This window comes from Callithrix jacchus, chromosome 3 (assembly GCF_049354715.1).
Source record: "Callithrix jacchus isolate 240 chromosome 3, calJac240_pri, whole genome shotgun sequence".
Classification (NCBI taxonomy): domain Eukaryota; kingdom Metazoa; phylum Chordata; class Mammalia; order Primates; family Cebidae; genus Callithrix; species Callithrix jacchus.
The window spans coordinates 122,862,050-122,875,333 of NC_133504.1; the positions used below are offsets into that span (position 1 = coordinate 122,862,050).

The 13,284-nt window shown below is 41.5% G+C and overlaps 1 long non-coding RNA gene across 1 annotated transcript in view; it reads left to right on the plus strand.

Annotated features, from left to right (window-relative positions):
- Positions 1-12,879, plus strand: part of LOC144581809 (uncharacterized) — a 49,589-nt gene extending 36,710 nt beyond the window's left edge. Inside the window, exons 2-3 of the long non-coding RNA XR_013533076.1 lie at positions 3,909-4,056; positions 12,737-12,879. This is a non-coding gene — a long non-coding RNA (uncharacterized LOC144581809). The remainder of the gene's footprint in view (positions 1-3,908; positions 4,057-12,736) is intronic.
- The last annotated feature ends 405 nt before the right edge of the window (positions 12,880-13,284 follow it).

A 13,284-nucleotide genomic window follows, 5' to 3' on the forward strand; every position in this document is an offset into this window, starting at 1 on the left:
CTGTTTCTTCCTCTGGAAGCTTTGTTCCTGAGGGGCATCTGCCAGATGCCAGCTGGAGCTCTCCTGTATGAGGCGTCTGTCAACCCCTGCTTGGAGGTGTCTCCCAGTCAGGAGATATGGGGGTCAGGGACCCATTTGAGGAGGCATTTTGTCCCTTAGCAGAGCTCAAGTGCTGTGCTGGGAGATCCACTGCTCTCCTCAGAGCCAGCAGGCAGGAATGTTTGTTTGCTGAAGCTGAGCCCACAGCCACCCCTCTTGCCAGGTACTTAGCGTCAGGAAGATGGGAGTTTTATCTATAAGCCTCTGACTGGAGCTGCTGCCTTTTTTTCAGAGATGCCTTGCTCAGAGAGGGGGAATCTAGAGAGGCAGTGTGGCTACTGTGGCTTTGCTGCACTGCAGTGTGTTCTGCACCCACTGCTTTGTTTACACTGTGAGGGGAAAACTGCCTACTCAAGCCTCTGTAATGGTGGACGCCCCTCCCCCCACCAAGCTTGAGCACTCTGGGTCGACTTTGTGCTGGCAGCGAGAATTTCCAGCTAGTGGATCTTAGTTTGCTGGGCACCATGGGGGTGGGATCTGCTGAGGAAGACTGCTTGGTGCCCTGGCTTCAGCCCCCTTTCCAGGAAAGTGAACAGTTCTGTCTCGCTGGTATTCCAGACACCACTGTGGTTTGAGAAAATACTCCTACAGCTTGCTCAATGTCTGCCCAAATGACTGCTCAATTTTGTGCTTGAAACCCAGAGCCCTGGTGGTGTAGGTACCTGAGGGAATCTCCTGGTGTGCCAGTTGCAAAGAATGTGGGAAAGTGTAGTATCTGGGCCAGATACTACACCATCCTTCACAGCACAGTCCCTCACGGCTTCCCCTGGCAAGTGGAAGGAGTTCCCTGATCCCTTGAGCCTCCCTGGTGAGGCAGCGCCTCACCCTGCTTCTGCTGGCCCTTTGTGGGCTGTCTCACAAGTCCCAATGAGATGAACTGGGTATCTTAGTTGAAAATGCAGAAATCACCTGCCTCCTGCGTTGGTCTTGTTGGGGGCTACAGACCAGAGCTGTTCTTATTCAGCCATCTTGCCAGTGTCTCCTGTATGATATTTATTTTTAAGCCTTTTGCAGACAAAGCTACTAGTATTCCATGTATGAAGGAACATTTTGTTTACAACTCATTAGTTTTGGAATGTGGTTTAAAGGAGATGGGACATGGCTTGACTGTTGTGATGAGACAAACATGGGGAAAAAAGGGCTAATGTTTAAAATACCCAGGGCCTGAGCAGGGACTTGTTCCAGTATTTGCAAACTGGTAGAGTTCATTTAAAAACTTTCCTTAGGGCAATTAAAAAAATTAACACAGCCGGCCAGGTTTGGGTAATTAAAACCAGTCTACGGATGGTACCACGCCACCAGGATGATGAAAAGCTAGACTAGGGAACATTCAGAATGGCCAGGAAAAGTCCATTCTGGGAAAGTTCTAGACTCTATAGGCCTATCAAGGTTTAGTTTCTGTTTAAGTTCTCCTAGAGTCTGTGTTTTTTATATGGCTTGGCAAGCAATTATTTTATTTTTTTTCATGTGAAATCATAATCTGGGACATTATTTTGGAAGGCATGCCAGTAGCTATTCTTTGGTCTACTCAGCCTCCGCTAGTTTTATTTTTAACCCTCTCTTGATTATTTCTAAACCCCTTAATCATGAAATCTCCTTTTCTTTTATTAGAAGGGAATTAGTCACAAGGTGGACTCAGACCTACATGGCATTCTTTAATATGTATTGCTGAATGCTGAGATGGTCCTGCAAGCATTTACATATGCTTCTGATACAAGATACACAAAATATGTAGAAAATGAAGAAACTCAAGCCTGAGTACATGATTTGATAAATCAGTTCAGTTTATATGCTGCAGAAATTCTTTCGAAAATAATAGTGACTGCAACAACAACAGGACTGATAACAATGACCTCTTACTGGGTGCCTAGTGATATCTTAAGTGCTGAAGATAAAATAATGAACAAGCTAGGCTAGATCGCTGTCATTATGAAATTATGTCCCAGTATGGGGGACTATCCCCTTCATGACCACTAATAAGTAGATAAATAAATGAGGTAATTAAAGATTGTATAAACATGATAAATGCAAAAAAGAGAAGAGGTTGAGATTTAATTGGCTATAATGGGTGACACACGCTTTTAATAGAGTACCTGTGAAGAGCTTCCCTGAAGATTATCACTTACACTAAAACTTGCAGAAGAGAAGGAATTTTTATTTTACAATGTAGGTAGAAGTAAATTTGGGGCAGAGAAAATAGCATGTCCAAGGGCCCTGAGGCAGGGAAGAGCTTGGTATATTCAACAAACCGAGAGAAGACTGAGGAGGCTGGAGCACATTGAAGATTGAGGAAAAAGGTTGGAGAGATTTCAGCAGGTCAATTATATTTGTACTGGTTTTACCCTTAAAAACAAATACCACTTTATTTCCTCCTACCCATCTGTCACTTCCAAATTGTCCTAACTCTTGCCAAGTCAGGGGAATGAAAGAATTAGTCCACTGCAAATACTGTCAGTCTGCCTGACTTTAGTGTCTGCCAAGCAGAGTTGACGCTGTGAAACTTTTTTCTATAAACTGTTTCATCTAAAAAATGTACAATAATCTTGACTTCTGGTAGAGAAGTTTTAAGGAGAAATTGCCTGGGACTTTGAGACTCTGTCTCATATTATATTCATTAGTGGCTAACTCTGATTTTGTGCCCATTCTGATAAATAGCTTCTGCCTTCTCTTGAAGATCTGGTTTCAAATAATTTGCAAAGTATTCATTCATTCATTCATTCAGTTTGGCTGAGGGACCCACTCTAGGCAGGGCATCATCCGAGGCCCTGTAGATACACAGATGAATAAGATGGCTCCCTCCTCTGGGTCCTCACAGGGTAGCAGGGGAGGCAGACACAACAGGACAATTCAGGGAGAGGGAGATCAGGGAAGTTGTGCCTCCCCTGTGGGCTTCAGGGGAAGCTTCCTAAAAGAGAGGCAAGGATAAGCAAACTTAGCCAAATACAGGTAGCACTACCTGAGTAGTAGGATGGGGAGTGGGGAAGAGTGCCTCCAGGCAGAAAAGACAGCAGGAACTGAGGAGGCAAGAAGTAGCATGGCCTGAGTGAAGAACTCTAGGCAGCAACTGGATCCTGGTCACATCTCTGTCACTCCAGGATTTAGACTGAGATTGCTCATCCCAGGCAGCAGCAATGCACCTGAACTCAGGACTTCTTTCCTGTGCCAGTGTCCCTCATACAGACTTGCCGGCCTTCTGAGCCTGCTCTGAGATCTCCCACTGTAATATTCTGGTCATTTATCAGGGCACTGTGGCCTTATGCCAATTTGAGTGTCTCCGTGATCCCTTGTGGTCTCTTGTGATACTGTCCTGCACTTCCTCCTGGACTTATGGGGAGACTTTCTGACTCCAGGAATGTTCTATCCTCTTTCTTGCTATTTATTAGGTCATCTGGGGGTTGAGTCAGAGGAGCCCTGGCCCTGATTGCACCCCAGAGGAACATTTTCCTTGGCTCTTTGTGGTGGGAAGAATGCAGCTTGTTGGAGGAGGGTTTCCATTGCCCTCATCTCTTCTCTGCTCTTGTAAAGGGCTTTCATCCTTTGAGAGGGACAAAATCAAGAAGAGTGAGAGGCAAGGAGGACAAGAGCAGTTTGACAGTGACAGAGATTATCTCTGCTTAAGAAAAGAAACTGGATTTGAAAGGCCAGGACTAAAACTAACAGTACAGCTTATTCCTGTGTGTGCTACCCACAAAACAAACAAAAAAGATGACCTCTGGGGCACAGTTAGCTGGGCATAGTGCAGAGATGCGGAAACAGAGAAATCCCAAACACAACTCCACAGCAATTGACTTGTACTTTTTTCTTCCCAGAAAGGCCCAGCCAGGCAAGAGGTCCTGGAAAGAAAGCTCCAGAATAATCACTCTGAAGACAATACAGCAGTAAGACAGGACTAGGACCTCCTGAGCAAAGCAGACCTGCAGACAGATTTGAGTGACAATTGATGTTTTTGCCTTTCTTGTAAGTTCATTTATTCACTCACCCATCCACTCAAAAAAATATAGGTTAACTTTTGTGCCAGGTACTACAGTAGGTTTTACGAGTATTTCTGTTAACAAAAGAACAAGTTTCTTGACCTTACTAAAGTGATACACTGAATGGTTGTATGCCTACATGCTTAGAGGAACAGGTATTATAAAAAATGGCAATATAAAATGAAATAAACAGCCCAAACGAGCTGCACCATGTTCATTGGGCATACGTAGCTTGGGTAAATACCCTACCCTGGGATCAGGGAAAGCTTCCTGAAGCAAATAATTTTTAAGCTGAGACCAGATAGAAAAGTATAGATAGGGTGGGGAAGAGTGGGCAAGGAAAGTGTTCTGAAAGTTAGCAGCAGTGTGTGCAAAGGCTTGAAAGCAAAGGGTTATGACTTTTTGAGGAGAAATCATCCAAGGCAGAATAGTTTATAATAAGGAAAGTGATGGCCAGGTACTGTTGATTATTTCTGGGGATGGAATAAATGTGGGAACACTGTGAGAGAACCTTAGCTCGGTGTAGGAAATGCTGTGGTGCCTACATCAAAGCCCCAGACCACCAGTGATTTTAGCCTCAGCTCTGGGAGGCAACTCTATGTGAACTCATATTCACTGTAGGCTACTGGAATCCCACCTCAAGCTCTCAACTTATGTTTTTTCTTATTCTGCCTGACATCCTTCTTCAGCTGCACCAGGAGCTTACTGAGCCCAAGGCAAGAGAGTTAGCGCCCCAGGGCCAAACTTTAGCCAATGGGGATTGGAACAGGTGGATAGATGCTCCACTGTCTCTCAGGGGGCCTATTTGGGGAGGCATTCTATATTTTTCTCAGGAACTGCAGTGGAATTGAGTCCCAGTGTGCACCACATTATCCTTGACGATGATCCTTGGCATTGACGTTCCCTCCTTTATGACTCTCCCAGTCCCTCATTCCTGTTTCCTGGGATCAATTCCCAATAAGCCACCTGTACCCAAGTCCAACTTGCTGTGCCTTGGGAGAGCTCAAACTTAGACAGCTGGCCACCTATGGTCAAGTACAACTTTCTGTAACTGTTATTTGGATCCTCCTTTTATCAAGTGCTGTATCTTAACAGTGTTCCTCAAGTACTTGTGATGCCACCTGCTCTAAAGAATGCTCTGCTGATCACTCCATTTTTTCAGGTAGGTGAAGCTAAGGCTCAGCCCACCTCAAACTAAGACAGAGTGAAAGTTCAGGATTTCTGATTTCAAATTAAATACCTTCTGGACTGTTCTATTTTGGGGCATGTCTACTTCTTCTCAAGGGAATGACTAATACTGTGTGCCCATTACCTGTGGGTTTTTTTTTTTTTTTTGAGACGGAGTTTCGCTCTTGTTACCCAGGCTGGAGTGCAATGGCGCCATCTCGGCTCACTGCAACCTCCGCCTCCTGGGTTCAGGCAATTCTCCTGCCTCAGCCTCCTGAGTAGCTGGGATTACAGGCATGTGCCACCATGTCCAGCTATTTTTTTAAAAAATATTTTTAGTAGAGATGGGGTTTCACCATGTTGACCAGAATTGTCTCGATTTCTTGACCTCGTGATCCACCTGCCTCAACCTCCCAATTGTTTGCTTTTTTGTTTTTTTGGGAGATGGGGATTTTGCTCTGTTGCCCAGGCTGAACTCAAATCCTGGGCTCAAGCGATCCTCCTACCTCAGCCTCCCAAGTGGCTGAGGCTACAGGTACATGCCACAACACTCGGCGCCATTCCCTGAGCTTTAGTCTAAATATTTTGTTAGAATTAGTTTCTGCAAAGAAATAATCCAGTCAAATGAGAAGCATTTGAAAATATTATTTGGTTCTATTCATCATGTTTTGGAGTTACCCATGCACACACATACAGGCACACCTCAGTATATTTTAGGAACCTCTGCATGAGAATCAGAAGTCATCTTATTTCAGAAATGCTGGCTTGCATGACCAAGTCCATGTCTGAGACTCAAAGTCATTGAATGCGGTTGCAGAATAAGACTCAGCAATAGGGTAAAACATTTATCCCACCCTGCCCCAGTTCAGAGAGATGTTCTAGGTTTCAAAAGAGTCTTCTGGTTTATATTTTCCATGGGAAATGCAGAAGTTTCTATGATGTTGAAAATATGCTAAACTAATTCCTGGGCTGATTGCAATTTGACTGGTTGTGAGTGGTTCAGCTCCTTGCGAATTCTCATCAGTAGCATAGCAATGAGATTCTCAGGGCCTACTCTCTCCTTTCTCAATTCTTCCTTAAATTCCCAATTTATACTGAAAAAAAAATTCACTGGCCTTACTGGAATATCAGAGAGAAGAATAAAATAGAATTTTTGGCTCTCAGGGTCATTTCAGATTGTCATTTTGTGAAATTAGAGACAGATGGGTGATGTCTGCATGTTGTGGGAAATTCTGTCCTACATTCCAGCCAATGCTGGGAGTTTTGGAAGAGGACAGAGAGGAGAAAGAGAAAGCAATTTGGATGAGGCAGAATACATGCTAATTCTGTGACAAAGATAGCATCAAATCTGCAAACATTAATTCTAGGCAAGTCTTATTCTTAGCCAGCTTTCTTTCCCTTTTCTAGCTTTCACAGTATTAAGTGAATTTAAACTGGGTGCTAATGGAAGATAATTCAGAAGTCATCTTGTCTTATACTGTAGAATATCAGTTTTGTAAGTGATAAAGGAATAGAAGGGGTCACTGATGGTCCAGTAATTAATCTGTATTTATAGCAGATTAGTTATATATAACTAATGTTGAGTTGAACAAAGTTATTCTGAAGACTGAAGTGACAGAAGGTTCTGGTAGTATTGTGTGGGAGGAGGCTATTGTGTGTAAAGAGTTGGGATTTGGAGAAGAATGGGGTTCCATAGCCTAATGTGTCTCTCTACAAATCATTCCACCCCTTTTCAGGGGTACCTGGGACTTTGTGTGATCATTGTATGTTCTGGGGCTGAGGTTAAAGAGGTCAGGTGACTCTCCATGTCAGAGTAGAAAAAAAGTACAGACAGTAGGGAGTTGTCGGATGGCTGGCAAGGTGCTAAAGAAAAACAAGGAACTTGGATTCAGATGTAAACACATAAAAAGAACCCAGGTACTGACTGCTAAGAACTTAGGAGCCCAAAATTGCCATGGTAGAGACTGGAACGACCCTCGCATGGCCCCTGTGAGGTACAAGGCTTTTAGATTTCGGATTAGAAAGCAAGAAACAAAGCTACAAACAAATCAAGGTTGAGAAATCTCTACAAGTGTTGTCTGAAAGAACAGAAAGAGAAGCTTGAGAAGGAAAAGACAAGGTCATCTTAAGGTTGAATTATAGAAAGAATGAGTTAATTTTCATGGAAGAGAAGCAGAAAGTAACTGTGGGGTCCAACTTCTTTTCTTCTTTCAGCCTCAATTGTTTATGTGTGAAACAGGAATAAAAATTCCTATGTCTCATAATGGGAATAAAAATAAAATGAGATCACATAGGTAGAAGTATTTTGTAAGCTATAAGGAAAGATGGTTTTGAACTTACCAGGAGATTTCATTGGCTCTCTTGCTAAGTGGACCAGAAGAGAAAGGTCTTTGATCACTAGATGGTCAAAATTATTAGGCAGGGGTGAGAGGTATACACTTTATTATTCAAGGAAGGGCTCTTCCCCCAGTAGATCCCAAAAGGTGCTTATTGATTACTCTGTAGTTACAATCATAGGATGCCTTCTAATATGTATAATTTTTCTTATTCATATTAGCTTTTTTTTTTACTAATATTACCTATAAAGTTCTAAAAACATCACTTTAAAATTATATGAATTTCTTTGAGAATTGGATAGTAACTGCTGGCCCTTTTCTCGGGAAAATATCTGGATAGGTTATTTCATACTTCCCTGTCACATCCAAAATTCTGATGCTCTGATTGGGCAAGCTAGACAAGTGGGCTTTTTTGCAGAATCCCATCTGGTCTCATTTCTGCCTGGCTGCCATAAGTGCGATATACAACAAGCAGGCCAAGGGGTGGACAGTCTAGAGCAGACAGGGTGTGGTTGGATCCAGCATATCACCCTTACAGGAAAAGAGTAAAATGGAAGACAAATGAATTCTCAGTAATGATTGTGGAACCCCTGCTTCCTTGTGAAAGCCCTGACTGCCAGGTGGGTACCACTATAATAAATCATACAGCCTGGAATAATTTGGTAGCTCTTTAAGGAGGATACGTATATGTGGAAGGAGGTCTTAATGAGCTGAATACAAATAATAGCAGTATGTCATTCTTTCACAATGTCTTCCTTGAACTATTTCCCCACTACTTCTATATGAAGAATGCTCAGTAGAAAGAAGCAAAGTAAAGGGTAGGTTTTAGGTTTACAATTGAAGTGCACAAGGGATCCTAATGATACCAGAGGAGCCACAGAACACATAGTTGCTACTGTGTTATGCCCACCCTTCCCAAATTCTTCAACTCATCCCTGTGGAATAGTGGCTTTGTGGACAGAAGTCATTAGGAATAAAAAAAATTTCAAATACATCATCACTCCTTACTTAAAAAAATTAATGTGTTCCCATGTAATTGTTAGCAATCTTGCATAGATTCAAGAGACATTGGTTTGCTTCTGCCAAAAATATCTCCTCTACAGGTTTGTTAGTTCACCCCAAATATCTCTATTATGAGGATCTTATCTTTAAAATAAAATATTGAAAACCTATGCTAAAATTGTATGTGCTTTATATAAATGTAACCTACCATTATTTGTTAATACTTTATTAAGAATTGTTTAGTCATATTGGCTTGGAGGGAAATAAAAACAGAATTTTGATGAGGCCAACTCATGAGGACAGGTTCTGACTTAGGAGATTTCATTGAATCTCCTGCTAAGCAGATCAGAGGAGAAAGGTCTTTGATCACTGGTTGATCAATATGCTGATAATGGTGGACTGAGTGGAGGTTGAGGGTGTGAGAGTGAGGTATATGGATACTGAGACAAATATGATGTGGTTCCTGACTTTAATGAGCTCACCATCTAGTAGGGGAGCTAGATATTTAAAAAACATTAAAAATTTTGTTTAAACTAGGTAATTTCAATGTAATATAATATATGCCGAGAGAAACACATAGGTACCAGATGCTATGGGAACTAAGGAGATTACTAAACCCAGTCTGGAGTTGGATGAAGTCATGGAAGGTTTGTTGTAGAGATGAGCCTGACCTGAGTTTTTGTCTTTTTTTTTTTTTCAAAGCCAGGTTTATTGAGGTAGAATTTGCATATAGTAAGACTTATCCCTTTTAGATATACAATTTTATAAATTGTAACAAATGTATAGAGTTATATAACTGCCATCAAGATATAGAATATTTCCATTACCCCAAAATGTTTTCTCGAGCCTCTTTGTAGTCAATTACTTTCCTTCACACTCAGTCCCTGGAAACCCCTGATCTGATTTGTATTCCTATAATATTTTTTCTTTTTAATTTTTTTCTTTTTTCTTTCTTTTCTCTTTTTCTTTTCTTTTCTTTCTTTCTTTTTGAGAAAGAGTCACACTTTCTTGCCCAGGCTGGATCTCGGTGCATGGCAACCTCCACCTTTTGGGTTCAAGCAATTGTCCTACCTCAGCCTCCTGAGTAGCTGGGATTACAGGTATGGGCCACCACACCCAGCTAATTTTTGTATTTTTAGTAGAGATGAGGTTTCACTATGATGGCTAGGCTGGTCTCAAACTCCTAACAAGTGATCTACCTGCCTTGGCCTCCCAAAGTGCTAGGATTATAGGCGTGAGCCACCACACCTGGCCAATTTTTAATTTTTTAAGTTTTTTTTTGTTTATTGTAAATTTTCTTGTATCCTTTCCCCATACAGTCTGATATCCCTGTACTTTTGCCTTTCCCAGAGTGTCCTGTAAAGGGAATCACAGAGCATTTAGCCTTTGCATTGAGCCTGTTTTATTCAGCATAATGCTTTTGAGATTCATCCATGTTATTGCATGTATCCTTTTTGTTGCTGAAAAGTATTTCATTAAATGCATCTACCACAGTTAGTTTTTTCATTCATTAGTTGGAGGCCATTTGGGTTGTTTCCAGTTTTGAGGAATTGTAAATAAGGCTGCTACAAACATTTATGTCTAGGTCTTTGTGTGGCATATGCTTTCATTTCTCTTGGATGAATACCTAGGAGTGAGATTGGTGAGTCATATATTAAATATATGCTTATAAGAAACAGCTTGTTTCCACTACCCATGTATGAGAACCCCGAAGGGGAGATTATCTTTATTGGGGTAAAGAGAAGAATTATGGAAGACTTTTTTGGCCTATCATCATGTAAACTGAGACCCAAAGGAGAGAAGTTTATGTAGCAAAACAGAGAAGAGGAGTTAGTGAGGCAAATAGGCTGAGGAAGAGCATTCCAGGCAAAAGGATTAGCATGGGAAAAAGTTAGCAAAGAAGCTTTTAAAAATAAAAATGCAAAATGTCCATTGTATGGGACAATATGCAAATTCCTGGTGATATTTGCAGCAGCAGTTTCAGTGGAGTGTGGTGGGTGGAAGGAAATTTAATGATGTTGAAGAGTGAATGAGATGTGAGAATGTGGAAGCAAGTGTCTAGACCATTCTAAAAAATGTTGGCTGGTGAGTGTAATGGAGAGAGGGTAGGAGTTGAAGGTAGCCCACAGGGCCCAGGGGAGTTAAGAATGGAAGAGGGCTGGGTAGGATGATGGGCTAGAGAGGAAGGGGTTACATATGCAGGCAAGGAAGACAACAAAGACAGGCCTGGGTCAGAAAAGAGGAGGAAATAACGGTCTTTGACCTGGTTGTCTGACGTCTTATTCTTTGCACTGTAGGCAAGGGAGAGAGGTAGACACACAGCAGGAAGCTGAGATCATTCCTCTCTGATTATGAAAACTGAGGAAGACAAAACAGAAGGGAAAGCTTATTCCAAATAGAGAATTTAGAATTCCTGTCTAGGCTCCCCCTTAAAAAGGCAGATTCATGGAGCCATGTAATAGGTTTATATCTAAAAAAATTAATACATGTTTTTGGTAAATATCATTTAAATACAATGAAGTACATAGGAGTCCCTCACAATCCTACAGTTTGTTATCAACATTTTGTTGGATTTTCTTCCACTCATTTATTTCTTCATATACTTTTCATGTAACTGAGATGCTACCGTTTATCAGACTATATGCAAATGTCTTGTTCAGCATATTAATTTCATTAATTAATACATCACATTACTTTATAGATACTGGAATAGAGCTCCATAAGGCCAAGAACCATGCTGTCTTGTTTACTATTCTACCTGTGTCCTTAGCTCTAACCCTATGACTTGCACATGTAAAATATTTCACATACATGTGACATGGGTATGATGTGTTTAGATATGTATAGAAAGTTTGCTTTGCTTTACTACAGCATAGAAAATTGATTAAAGGGGACCCAGTAAGCAAGAGATTGTTGTATTAGCCCAGAGGAAGCATGCTGGAGGCCTGGGGCATAGCAGGAAAGAGGGAAAGATTGAATGGGTTGAGGTGGGATGTGAACTAGACTGTATTTAATGATTGCTTGAATAAAGGAGTATGGGGAAAAAGAGGTCCATCCCTGGCTCCTGCCTCAGAGCAACTGAGTACATTTGGGGTCATTTACTGGGATGAAAAGAAGGGATGGTTTGGAGACATGATTAGGAATTCAGTTTCGGACATTTAAGGTTGGACCTGCCAAAAGGACTTGCAAATAGAATGTCCATGAGGCCACTGGATATATAGGTTTTAAACAGAGGCATCTGGGTGAAGAAAAATACTTGGGAGTTGTTGATATATGGATAGTAATTGAATCTGTGAGGTAGGGTGAGTCTGCCTAGAGGAAGTCTGTTAAATAAGGAGGGTAAAGGGCTTAGGGAAAAGAAGGGCCAACATTTTAAAAGACTGGGGGAGTAGAAATAGTAAAGGAGGAAACAAATAAAAACCAGATGCAGGGGAGACATTATTGAACCCAACAGCAAGAGTCTTTTTCTTATAGAAGGGAGTCATTAAGAGTACTAAATTCTCCTGAGAGGTCAGAAAAAAATGGTAGAAAGTTTTCCATTGAATTATACAACCTCTGGGTGATCATTGATGACCCTGGCAAGAGCAGTTTTGGTGGCATGGTGAGGTCAGAAGTGGTCTGGGGTAGGTAGAGAAACTGGCGGAGTGGGCATGCTGCTCCTCAAGGTCCCAGCCCACTCTCCCAAGCCTGCACCTCACTAGGTGCAGGGGAGATGGGTGGTTAACGGATGTGGGTGAGCATGAATTGTGGCAGCTGTGGTCCTTGAAGAGGGCTGTCATGAATTTTCCTGTTGGCCGTTATAATTTTTATAGGGGTAATTTGTTTCGCTTTGTGACTTTTTAAGAACTCGCACTAAAAGAAAAATGAGAGGCTTTCCAGGGACAGCTTCTTTGACAGCTCAGCAGCACCACACAAATCCTGAGAAAGTTAAGGCTTAAAGGGGATGAGAAAAATTTACAGAAAATTTAGTAGTTGTGTTTCAAGCTGTACACAGTGCACAAAACTAACAGCATATTAATACCTTCCTGGGAGGCTGCCATTCACCTAGCTGCAGAATTATGGAGATAAAAATTGTCTGTGAAGTGAGAAACTCACTCAGGATATATAGTGGGGCTGTTGGAAGAAACGACCCTAACACTCATGACAAACTTCTTTTTATAGAGAATCTTTCTTCAGAGAGGCCAGCCTATTCTTAAAAAAATTGCTGAGGAGCAATGCTGCAAGGCTCACATCAGAGTAATCGTGACCCTGTCTTGTCTGAACAAATGGGAGTTGCTGACCTGGGAAGGTAAATGTAGATGCCCTAGAACTAGGAGAAGTAAAAATTTCAATTAATTTTTTTCTCAACTTTGGTGGACACCATGATTTAATTCTTGCATATTTAGCTTTTTAATTGTGTTTCCCTCAGCCTAATATTATAATAAACTTGTTTCATCAAAGTATACCTATTTGGATTGAGCACAAGGAGTGCAGTAACTTCTGAAAGATGGAGAGAATCCAATTTGGGCTAATGTTTTAATTTTCCTGTGGGGATTCTACAACACGGGAAATCCATAGGCAGATGGTCTATAAATGTCTGTGCAGTGGAATAATCCAGGTGCTTTAGCCTGTTCTTGCATTGCTTTAAAAAGATACCTGAGGATTCTCCAGTCTACAACTCCCAGCAAGACTGATGCAGACAGAAGGCGATTTCTATATTTCCAGCTGAG